Source organism: Salvelinus sp. IW2-2015, linkage group LG23 (genome assembly GCF_002910315.2).
Source record: "Salvelinus sp. IW2-2015 linkage group LG23, ASM291031v2, whole genome shotgun sequence".
Lineage (NCBI taxonomy): Eukaryota > Metazoa > Chordata > Actinopteri > Salmoniformes > Salmonidae > Salvelinus > Salvelinus sp. IW2-2015.
Window position 1 is genome coordinate 26,760,070 of NC_036863.1, and position 13,218 is coordinate 26,773,287.

At 44.3% G+C, this 13,218-nt stretch overlaps 1 pseudogene; it reads left to right on the top strand.

The window, feature by feature from the left end:
• Nucleotides 1-9,943, top strand: part of LOC111950916 (Na(+)/citrate cotransporter-like) — a 20,471-nt pseudogene extending 10,528 nt beyond the window's left edge.
• The last annotated feature ends 3,275 nt before the right edge of the window (nt 9,944-13,218 follow it).

The window sequence follows — 13,218 nt, forward strand, 5'->3', positions numbered from 1 at the left end:
GGGCTGGGGGCAGAGGCCAGGGCAGGGGGCTGGGGGCAGAGGCCAGGGCAGGGGGCTGGGGTCTGGGTGAGGCTGGAGCACTGCTCTTTCACCGACACACCATAACACAGTTAAATGGCGATTTCAGACAATTATAGACATAGGCTAAATGTCTATAGGCAACAGGAAAACTATAGCCTGCCTAGTTAACAACTTTGGCCATGACCTCTTGGTAGTCCTGATTCCCAAACTTCTCCAATATATAGTGCTATTTTCTCCTCCTTCCTCTCTGTATACAGTGATGGTGTCCATGGTCTTGGAGGAAGGGACTGAAGCAGAGGCGCAGGTTGGGGAGGAAGAGGAGAAGGAGAGGATGAAGCTGTGTAAAGGCCTGACGTTGTGTGTGTGTTACGCTGCCAGCATCGGCGGCACTGCCACTCTAACTGGCACCGGACCCAACCTCGTCCTCACAGGGCAGATGAGCCAGTATGTACCACACACACGCATACACACAGATACACACACATATGTACCTCTCACAGACACACACCTCACATATGTTAGTGTATGTACAGTATATCCCGTCGCTATAAACATAGATATGGGGTTCTGAACACATCATGTTGATCAACTGACATTTGATGTTTAACATTTTTGAGAAGTTATGTTGTTAATAGAAGCCCACTGTCAGACTCTTCCCTCAGAACGGTGACGTCATTAACTTTGCCTCATGGTTCGCCTTTGCCTTCCCCACCATGCTGCTGATGCTGACGCTGGCCTGGCTCTGGCTCCAGCTCGTCTTCATCGGCTTCAAGTGAGTGACCTGGCCAGAGCATCACAGTGCATTATTTTAACTCTACTCTCTCCTCCCTCTCAGTTCAACCATGACATGATATATGTAAAGGTTTGCATAGGCAAAATAGGGGTAATGTCTCTCTCACTCACTCTGCTTCTTATCTGACTTATTATTGTAAATAATCTCTCTCTCACTAAGTCTCTCTTTCTCTCACCCCTGTCTCCCTGTCTCCCACTCCTCCTCTCCAGTCTGAAGCGTACGTGGGGCTGTGGTGCTGTGCAGTCAGAGAAGGAGTTTGCGGCATATGATTTGATCCGTGAGGAGCATCGTCGTCTGGGGCCCATGTCTTATGGAGAGCTGAGTGTCCTGGGGCTCTTCATCCTGCTGGTGGTGCTTTGGTTCACACGAAGCCCAGGCTTCATCGATGGATGGGCAACCCACGTCTTCAATGCCAACGCACCGTATGTAGCACACGCCACAGTGAAATACTGTACACACCATACACACTCAACCACACAGACACACACTAGCAAGTGGAAATATGCAGAAACATGCACAGTAACACCAGCCTGATCTGATCTGAAGGATAGGTGACCTGAGTTGTCTTTAGTCACAGAACCTTCCATTAGACCAAATGTCAGGACACGGGGAACAGGATAAAACAAACACAGACGGACAAAATATGTCGTTCAGAGAGTAAACCATCTGTGTTGCATCAATACACGTGTTCTGAACTTTGACACACAGGAACACACACGTGTACACGTACACACACTCTCACCTGCACACACATACGCTGTAACCAGCACACAGAGTCCGGGAAACGTGGTCTCACTAGAGTGAATGAGAGACAAAAGCACACTTCTTTATGACAAACAGATCGATGGGCAGGAGAGGCACACACTACATTCTGGGCAATTCCACGATAACGGAATTACGCTTTGACTCAGATTAACTTTCAAATGTATGCCAAACAAAAATAATTGATTTCAAAGACTACTTTGTACAATTTACACAGAAAATTTCACAAAAACACATTTACTGGAAGACCTGTGCAAATGCAAAGTTTGGTAACAGAATTACGGTAAACTCTCCCTCAGCTTTTTATGCGACCACCATTTCCAAAAACTTTTTGGGCGACCCCACCAAATTCACATAGAATGTGAGTTATAGATTTGTCAATCTCATTGAAAGGAAGTCTAAGAAGCGGTAGATCTGAACTATGTGTGCTTTTCTATGCTTCCCGTTCTTAAGTTTAATTTTTGTCTCTTTTACGTTCGCTTTTGTACACCAACTTCAAAAAGCTGAAAATACAYTATTTTTGGTTATTGAAAATATATTTCACAGCGGTTTAGATGGTACAATGATTCTCTATACAATACATTGCTTGTTTGGTCAAATAAACTGAGAAATGGTGGAGCGATTTCTGTATATTGCCCCTTTAAATGTCTGCTCCGAATTAAGATTCAAAGACTCCTGCAGAAAGAATGGGGTGTCAGCTATGACATGACACCTGGAGTTAGAAATTATAAAATGGTTATTGAACTATAGTAGGTGACAATTTCAGTAACGGAATTACATCATGGGTCCATGATCTGTACTATACAGGAATTCATAATTATGGATATAATTATATAATATTTTTTGCATTTTTGGGTATTACTGACTTGCCTAGTTAAATAAAGGTAAAATGTTTAAATAAATAAAAAAAATAGGTAGCCTAGTGGTTAGAGTGTTGGGCCAGTAACCGAAAGGCTGCTGGATCGAATCCCCAAGCTGACTAGGTAAAAATCTGTCGTTCTGCCCCTGAGCAAGGCAGCTAACCCACTATTCCCCGGGCMCCAAAGATGTCAATTATGGCAGCCCTTTGCAACTCTCTGATTCAGAGGGGTTGGGTTAAATGAGGAAGACACATTTCAGTTGAGTGCATTCAGTTGTACAACTGACGAGGTATCCCCCTTCCTTATTATTCTACACACTGGCTTTGATTGTAAAGAGCTCCGCCCTCAAACAAGACCACATTTGGTTGGACCAGACCAAATCCTGAAACAATCTAAACATCTGTTTCACAAGTTTGGATATCACAGTACAACACAGTAGAGTCCAACAGTACATTATACTGTACTCTACGCGTGTGTGCTCTACTGTAGTATACAGTACTTTTCTCTAGAATTCTAGAATTGTTTCAGATCTGGTCCGGACAGGGAGGACTGACCAAATTTCAACTCCTTTTCAACATCCATGAACGTCGGGTGTCGGTCGGTGCTCAGTGGGTGAGGATGCTTGATAAAGTAAATGGAAATAGGGTAGGTGGTAGGGTGTCATGGTAGGTGTCAGTAAGAGCCAGGAGAGGTGGCATTACCTGGAGAGAGAGAGAGAGAGAACGGCAGAGAAACAGAGTGAGAGTGGGGAGGGGTTGTCGAGACTGTTTTCATAGTCTTGCTTTGACCACCAGATGACAGAAAGATAAAACAAATCTGCTATGAGCTGAACGGGATAGGTAGTATAAAAATGTATATATGCCTTAATTTCTCAAAAATATAGACTGTTAGCTTTCATTTGACACGCAATGTGACATGCTCCTATGAACTTTACATGCATGTTGGTGCACATGGGTCCTTTACATGGAAATGCCCTTCTCTCTTATCTGGTCATGTGACCTGCCTAACACATGGGGCATATGTGACATCTGTCAATTTATGAATGGGCACATCACCATGGAAACAGGTATTGATTCTAACAGAATCCTGGATCAAACTGGGGCTAAGGTCATCAAACATGCTCTGTCCTTTACGTCAATCACCTCTGTCATTACATTGCCATTGGGTAAGAATTAGTTAGTGTTCAAAAAAGGATTGGAGGGCCCCTCCCCGGCCTCCCTCTGCACCTTTACCCAACTCCTAACCCCTGTATTCCCCTACCCTGCTGCCRCCTAACCCCACACAGTCTAACACCTAACCGCTAACCATCCTCTCCTAAACCCTCCACCTCTCCCTCTCCAGGTTTGTAACTGATGCCACAGTGGCAGTGTTTGTTGCCATGCTGCTGTTCGTCTTGCCCTCTGAGCCCCCCCGCTACCTCTGCTTCTGGAGAACACAGAGATTTGACACAGGTGATACACACACACGCATTCATAAACACACACACAACACACATACACTGTAGACCAGTGGTTCCCAAACTAGGGCTCCTGATATGAAAATGGAGTCGCGGGAGAATTTCCAAAAGCCTGACAAAATAATATCAAATTCAACGAGAGCGAGCCCTTAAATCATGGGAAAAGGTCGCACTTGACCGTTACACTTGAATCATTCCCACTGTGAATGACTAGYTCCGCTACGCTATGACACCACACACTATTGCAGAGACTTTGATATTGCTGGCCGCAATTGATATGGCGAAAACAATGTGTGGGGAGGCACCAAAACTCACATCAATACCTTTGTCAGATAACACTGTTAAACCAAAAATGAATGCTCTGACTGAACGACTCCCCAGCTTATGGTCTCCAAATAGATGTTAACTGTGAGGGCCAAGATGCATTGACTTTTGTTTGCTACATGTCAGGACATATTGTTCTGTCTCACGATTCCCGAGCATGAAACAGCACAGGGGATGTTCAGTGTGCTGCGGAGCTATATTGATGAAAAACAGATTCGAATGGTAGGCTTTTGCACAGATGAGGCTCCATCTATGGCGGGACGGTAGGCAGGCCTCTGCAGTCTAGTTTTGAATGTGTCTCCCTCTGCCATATAAACGCATTGTATGATACACCGAGAGCAACTTGCGGCAAAAGATTATACAGTGCCTTCAGAAAGTATTCAGACCCCTTGAATTTTTAAAAATGTTATGTTACAGCCAAATTCTAAAATTGATAAAATAAATAAAAATCCTCAGCAATCTACACACAATACCCCATAATGACAAAGCAAAGACAGGTTTTTCTAAAAAAAATGTCCAATGTATTACAAATATAAAACAGAAATACCTTATTTACATTAGTATRCAGACCCCTTGCTATGCGACTCGAAATTGAACTCGTGTTTCCATTGATCATCCTTGAGATGTTCCTACAACTTCATTGGAGTCCACCTGTGGTAAATTTGATTGATTGGGCTTGATTTGGAAAGGCACTGTCTATAAAAGGTCCCACAGTTGACAGTGCATGTCACAGCATAAACCAAGCCATGAGGTCGAAGGAATTGTCCGTAGCGCTCCGAGACAGGATTGTGTCGAGGCACATATCTGGGGAAGGGTACCAAAACATTTCTGCAGCATTGAATGTCCCCAAGAACACAGTGCCCTCAATCATTCTTAAATGGGAGAAGTTTGGAACCACCAAGACTCTTCCAAGAGCCGTCCAAACTGAGCAATTGGGGGAGAAGGGCCTTGGTCAAGGAGGTGACCAAGAACCCGATGGTCACTCTGACAGAGCTCTAGAGTTCCTCTGTGGAGATGGGAGACTTTCGAGGACAACCATCTCTGCAGCACTCCACCAATCAGGCCTTTATGGTAGAGTTTGYTTGATTTTCTGTCTAATGAAAAGAAAATAACAGAAAACAGCATCAGTAAGTGTCCCACAAGAGTGATGACTGCTCACCTCCAATGCTTGGAAAAACACTTTGGGACCTACTTCCCAATCCGTTTGACTGTGATCCTGGCTCAGTTGACATGCCGGTAAGTGAAATCATACAAATGATCGAGTTGTCATGTGACCGAATGCATTCACGGGTCACAACACAGGAGTTTTGGTTCCTGACTCAAAGGGAATACCTTGCCTTTTTCCTCTGAGCATTAATGCTGTGTTCAAAACAACTGAAAACTCGGAAAGACATGAGCTCCGACTGTGAAAACCCTTTTTGAAACTCCAACTCAGAATTCCAACTCGAGAACTCTGGCCTCTTTCTAGAGCTCTGACTTTCCAACCTTAAGATCACTGACATCATGATTTGACTTTGAAAGCACCAAAAACTCATGGTAGGCTATATCTGTGTGAAGCCAGATTCAGTGCTCTCGTCTGCATTAAAACCAAATATTGATCCAGGTTGGATATGACAGCAGAGATGAGGTGTGCGTGCACAGTCGACCCAGGCTTTGAGAAGCTCCGACGCAACATGCATCAAGCACACCCATCTCATTAGTGGTGGGATAAGATACATTATGTCAGACTAATATTCATTTGACTGCCATAGCTGCAAATAAAGTAAACATTGGCTGTTAAGTATATTTCTTTTTTCACATAGTTTAGGTTGTGAGAATTTTCAGATATCAAAATGGGGTCTGGGGCCAAAAAGTTTGTGAACCTCTGCAGTAGACAATGCTTGACATGTGTGTGCCCCCTCCCGTCAGAGCCCCAGCCCCCCCGCGGCCCCGCCCCTGCCCTGCTGACCTGGCAGGTGACCCAGATGAAGATGCCCTGGAGCATTGTACTGCTGCTAGGAGGAGGCTTCGCACTGGCTAAGGGCAGCGAGGTGTGTGTGTGTGTGTGTGTGTGTGTGTGTGTGTGTGTGTGTGTGTGTGGTGTGTGTGTGTGTGTGTGTGTGTGTGTGTGTGTGTGTGTGTGTGTGTGTGTGTGTGTGTGTGTGTGTGTGTGTGTGTGTGTGAAAGCTTCAATATGTGTGTGTGTATCCATCTAGGTGTCTGGTCTGTCGCGGTGGCTGGGTGATCAGATGATGCTCTCTCTGCTCCGTCCCTCCCTGGGCCATCGCTGTCATCCTCTGTCTCCTCATCGCCACCTTCACTGAGTGTGCCAGCAACGTGGCTCCGCTACACTCTTCCTGCCTCCTCGCCTCCAGGTCACACACACACACACAGTCTCTCTTTCTCCCCCTCCCTCTCAAACAGACACTCCCTCTGCACCCTCATTCTGGGATCAAGTTTCCTCTTGATGAAATTGGAATGTACTGAAAGAGCTGGTCAACGCTCGAGGTTGGCACTACTGAGCGCAGCCCTAGTGGCTATTAAGGTAGGCTTCCTCGGTCTTCAACATCTCTATAACACGTCGACCCACTACAACAACATGCATCGATGTCGTTCGATCGCTCGCACTACTGCACGACTGCACAGCTGAGTGTACACTGTAGACGAGCTACTCAGTGCAGTCGCGTAGCATGCACACTACGACTAAGGTGTGTGGTGTGTGCTAGCCTCACGTGAAGCTAGTCACACACACACACACATAGGTGCACATTAGAGAAGGCAGACAGTGAGACTGTAGCAGCACTGTGTAGAGCTCTCAGCTCTGTTGATTCAGTGAAGAGAAGCTTTGATAACTGATCCAGCACACAGAGCCACATGCAAACACACTCTTATTCATCCTATTCACATCCACATTACAGGATAGTACTACTTGTGTGTGCTCATGTGCATGCATTCGTATGCACGTAAGTACGAGTGTGTGTTGGTTAATATGTGTGTGTTCTATTGCAGTCCCAGTCCATAGGGTTGAACCCGCTGTATGTGATGGTACCCTGCACCCTCAGTGCATCTTTTGCCTTCATGCTGCCTGTGGCCACGCCTCCTAATGCCATCGTGTTCTCTTATGGATACCTGAAGGTGTCAGACATGGTGAGAGATAGGCTACCATAGGTACCTACTGTACTTTTCAGACAGAGTCAAATCGGAGGGCCTGTTGTCCGGACCTCTGCCAGTCTCTATGGGAGTGCCACAGGGTTCAATTCTCAGGCCGACTCTTTTCTCTATATACATCCCTGATGTCGCTCGTGCTGCTGGTGATTCTCTGATCCACCTCTGCACAGACGACACCATTCTGTATACTTCTGGTCCTTTTTTGGACACTGTGTTAACTAACCTCCAGATGAGCTTCAATGCCATATAACTCTCTTCCGTGGCCTCCAACTGCTCTTAAATGCAAGTAAAACTAAATGCATGCTCTCCAACCATTCGCTGCCCGCACCTGCCCGCCGGTCCAGCATTACTACTCTGGTCGGTTCTGACTTAGAATATGTGGACAACTACAAATACCTAGGTGTCTGGTTTGACTGTAAACTCTCCTTCCAGACTCACATTAAGCATCTCCAATTCAAAATTAAATCTAGAATTGGCTTCCTACTTCGCAAACAAAGCATCCTTCACTCATGCTGCCAAACATACCCTCGTAAAACTGACTATCCTACTGATCCTTGACTTCAGCGATGTCATTTACAAAATAGCCTCCAACACTCTACTCAGCAAATTGGATGCAGTCTCCCACAGTGCTATCCGTTTTGTCACCAAAGCCCCATATACTACCCACCACTGCGACCTGTATGCTCTCGTTGACTGGCCCTCGCTTCATATTCATCGCCAAACCCACTGGCTCCAGGTCATCTATAAGTCTTTGCTAGGTAAAGCCCCGCCTTATCTCAGCTCACTGGTCACCATAGCAGCACCCACCCGTAGCACGCGCTCCAGCAGTTATATTTCACTGGTCACCCCCTGTCAGAGCAGCTTACAGATCACTGCACCTGTACATAGCCCACCTGTAAATGGCCCATCCAACTACCTCATCCCCATACTGTTATTTATTTTTTTGCTCCTTTGCACCCCAGTATKTCTACTTGCACATTCATCTTCTGCACATCTATCACGCCAGTGTTTAATTGCTCAATTGTAATTATTTCGCCACTATGGCCTATTTATTGCCTTACCTCCCATATCTTACCTCATTTGCACACACTGTATATATACTTTTTTTTCTCTATTGTGTTATTGACTGTATGTTTGTTTATTCCATGTGTAACTCTGTGTTGTTGTTTGTGTCTCACTGCTTTGCTTTATCTTGGCCAGGTCGCAGTTGTAAATGAGAACTTGTTCTCAACTAGCCTACCTGGTTAAATAAAGGTGAAATAAAAAAATAAAAAAAAATGTATATATATTTCACCCTGCCACCCAACCCGAAACCTAAACCTCCTCCTTACACCTTATTCATCCACCCTCACCTCCATCCCCTCAACCTACCACCACCTCAACTCTAACCCCCTCTCTCTCCTACAGGCTAAAACGGGTATAGTGATGAACATCATCGGGATCCTGTGCATCACCCTGGCCATTAACAGCTGGGGTAGAGCCATGTTCAACCTGGACACCTTCCCCTCCTGGGCCAACACCACCGCGAACATCACTACAGGGGGAGGAGGGGGGAAATGACCCCAAATATACCACCATACGCCCCTGTACTGCCATTGCACTGCTACCGATGCCAAAAGGGGATGAGGAAGGGGGAGTATTACCAAGAGACCACGGATCTTTCTCCAACAGCACTACAAGCCTCGCTGGGGCAACAGAAGGCTGGCCATGAGAGCACTGCTATGGTCTGGTGAACACATGCGCGTGCACACACACACACACACACACACACACACACACAGACACACACACACACACTGGGATAGTTTCCAGCTGTGCCATCACCGTACTGGTTAATTATCAGTGTATTTTCTACAGTTCAGGACTTATTCTTATATTATATGGTTATGACACTAGAGAGCCTTAGGGAACAGGGATGATAAATAACTTGCAAAGCCAAGACATGCTGTAATACTGTAACTTATATTTGTATTACTGACAATATTGTTATCAATTTATTTTCTATAATTGTATTATATTACAGGGATCATCGACTAATATTAGCCACTGGCTAATTTTCTCTTGAGTGGATGGTCAGGGGTCCGGAACATAATTACAAATAATTTGGAGACTACAAATTGACTGCCAGAAGCCCAAACAAATATAATATTTGACTAAAACATAATAATTTCAAACCTTGCTTACATTTGTATACGATCACACATATCGCTCTATTATCCGTGGGAATACTTTGGAACAGATTTTCCTAATTAAAATCACTTGGAGCTGATTTTCTGGCATTTTCAGTCTTTTATGTCCAACAATCAAAAAAAGAAAATAATAATTTTTGCACAGAAAACTTGGGGACCAAATAAAATCATCTGCGGGCTGCCAGTTGGGGAACTCTGTTATATTACATAAATTATGATAAATGCTTTTCAGTAAGTGTAATTAATTAGATATTTTGTATAGTTATCAATGTAAATGATTGACTTTTGTAACAGTTTAGAGTTGTTTTTTCCATTCCGATAACAACCTATTATGGTTTTGTCATTGTACTGTATTTGTTTAGTTTTTTTGCTGAATAAAGCCTGGACTTTTGATGTTGTGCTGATTACTGTTTGAGCAGATATGGTCCCTGGGACATAGTCTCTTTCTGTTGACCACAAAACATCTTCTCTCACACTAGCCTATCAAACTACACTGCTCAACAAAAAAAAAGGGAACACTTAAACAACACAATGTAACTCCAAGTCAATCACACTTCTGTGAAATCAAACTGTCCACTTAGGAAGCAACACTGATTGACAATAAATTTCACATGCTGTTGTGCAAATGGAATAGACAAAAGGTGGAAATTATAGGCAATTAGCAAGACACCCCCAATAAAGGACTGATTCTGCAGGTGGTGACCACAGACCACTTCTCAGTTCCTATGCTTCCTGGCTGATGTTTTGGTCACTTTTGAATGCTGGCAGTGCTCTCACTCTAGTGGTAGCATGAGACGGAGTCTACAACCCACACAAGTGGCTCAGGTAGTGCAGCTCATCCAGGATGGCACATCAATGCGAGCTGTGGCAAGAAGGTTTGCTGTGTCTGTCAGCGTAGTGTCCAGAGCATGGAGGCGCTACCAGGAGACAGGCCAGTACATCAGGAGACGTGGAGGAGGCCATAGGAGGGCAACAACCCAGCAGCAGGACCGCTACCTCCGCCTTTGAGCAGGAGGAGCACTGCCAGAGCCCTGCAAAATGACCTCCAGCAGGCCACAAATGTGCATGTGTCTGCTCAAACGGTCAGAAACAGACTCCATGAGGGTGGTATGAGGGCCCGACGTCCACAGGTGGGGGTTGTGCTTACAGCCCAACACCGTGCAGGACGTTTGGCATTTGCCAGAGAACACCAATATTGGCAAATTCGCCACTGGCGCCCTGTGCTCTTCACAGATGAAAGCAGGTTCACACTGAGCACATGAGCACATGTGACAGACGTGACAGAGTCTGTAGACGCCGTGGAGAACGTTCTGCTGCCTGCAACATCCTCCAGCATGACCGGTTTGGCGGTGGGTCAGTCATGGTGTGGGGTGGCATTTCTTTGTGGGGCCGCACAGCCCTCCATGTGCTCGCCAGAGGTAGCCTGACTGCCATTAGGTACCGAGATGAGATCCTCAGAGCCCTTGTGAGACCATATGCTGACACATGCACATTTGTGGCCCTGTCTCTTATACACATCTAGATGTGTATAAGAGACAGGTTGTAGACTCCGTCTCATGCTACCACTAGAGTGAAAGCACCGCCAGCATTCAAAAGTGACCAAAACATCAGCCAGGAAGCATAGGAACTGAGAAGTGGTCTGTGGTCACCACCTGCAGAATCACTCCTTTATTGGGGGTGTCTTGCTAATTGCCTATAATTTCCACCTTTTGTCTATTCCATTTGCACAACAGCATGTGAAATTTATTGTCAATCAGTGTTGCTTCCTAAGTGGACAGTTTGATTTCACAGAAGTGTGATTGACTTGGAGTTACATTGTGTTGTTTAAGTGTTCCCTTTATTTTTTTGAGCAGTGTATATACCATGCATTAGTACGACAGACACAAATATCACTGTCTCTTATACACATCTAGATGTGTATAAGAGACAGCCTTTATTGGGGGTGTCTTGCTAATTGCCTATAATTTCCACCTTTTGTCTATTCCATTTGCACAACAGCATGTGAAATTTATTGTCAATCAGTGTTGCTTCCTAAGTGGACAGTTTGATTTCACAGAAGTGTGATTGACTTGGAGTTACATTGTGTTGTTTAAGTGTTCCCTTTATTTTTTTGAGCAGTGTATATACCATGCATTAGTACGACAGACACAAATATCATTTGGATAAGAATTCCTAGACAAATGTTTTGAAACCTAGTAAGTCCTTGTTAAGTTAGTGAGGAACAGCAAAACAGTAACTTACAGTTACTGTCTCGAAGGCAAAGCTTGAGCACAGTACTACAGAAGCCTGCTGTTGCCCCTCTCTCTCTCGCTCTCTCTCTCTCTCACTGTCTCTCTCAAACACACAAAAATGTTCAGTGTTACCTCATCAAGCAAACAGAATGAGATATGGTGTGTAGTCAGTCAGCCTAAATGTTTAGAAGCGTATTCCTCCACACACACACAACACGCCGCAGGACAGGATAAAGTCCACTGACGCCAAAAGAGCAATGACTTATCTATTCACTCACGTCTGAGAACATGACTGACTATAACAAACCCTCTATATCATACTGATAGCCTCAGGGGATTCAAGTCATTCAGTCAAAGAATCTCAAAAGTGTATAATTAATCGTTCACAGGCAGTTAAGTTATTGGATGCTTTGGTTGAAGGAGTTTTTAAATACGTTTAATAATTCAGAGGATTGTAAGAACAGGAGGGTGTATTGAACTATGGCCCTGTCTGTCTGGGGCAGGTAGAGCTGTGGGAAAACAACTCAGCAGGGGGCCAGAGGAAGTGCTACAGTGGGAGCAGTGTGCAGTGATACAGTGCCTTCAGAAAGTATTCATACCCTTATTCCACATGTTGTTGTTTTACAGCCTGAATTCAACATTAATTACATTGATTTTCGTCTCACCCATCTACACATAATACCACATAATTACCACATAATTACAAAGTCAATACATGTTCTAGGAGCTTTGCACACCTGAATTGTACAATATTTTAACTTCATTCTTTTTTTTTATTCTTCAAGCTCTGTCAAGTTGTTTGTTGATCATTGCTAGACAGCCATTTTCAAGTCTTGCCATAGATTTTCAAGCCGATTTAAGTCAAAACTGTAACTAGGCCACTCAGGAACATTCAATTCTTAGCAATATGAATAGTGGTACTGAGTGATGTGTTATGTTGGATTTACGCCAAACATAACGCTTTGTATTCAGGACATAAAGTTAATTTCTTTGTCACATTGTTTGCAGTTTTACTTTAATGCTTCATTTCAAACAGGATGCATGTTTTGGAATATTTTTATTCTGTACAAGTTTCTTTCTTTTCCCTCTGTCATTTAGGTTAGTATTGTGGAGTAACTACAATTTTGTTGATCCATCTGCAGTTTTCTCRTATCACAGCCATTAAACTCTGTAACTGTTTTAAAGCCACCATTAACATGGTGAAATCCCTGAGTGGTTTCCTTCCTCTCCAGCAACGGAGTTAGGAAGGACACCTGTATCTTTGTAGTGACTGGCTGTATTCATACGTCATCCAAAGTGTAATTAATAACTTCACCATGCTCAAAGGGATATTCAATGTTTGCTTTTTTTATTTTTAGCCAGCTACCAATAGGTGCCCTTCTTTGTGAGTCATTGGAAAACCTTCCTGGTCTTTGTAAATTAATCTGTGTTTGAA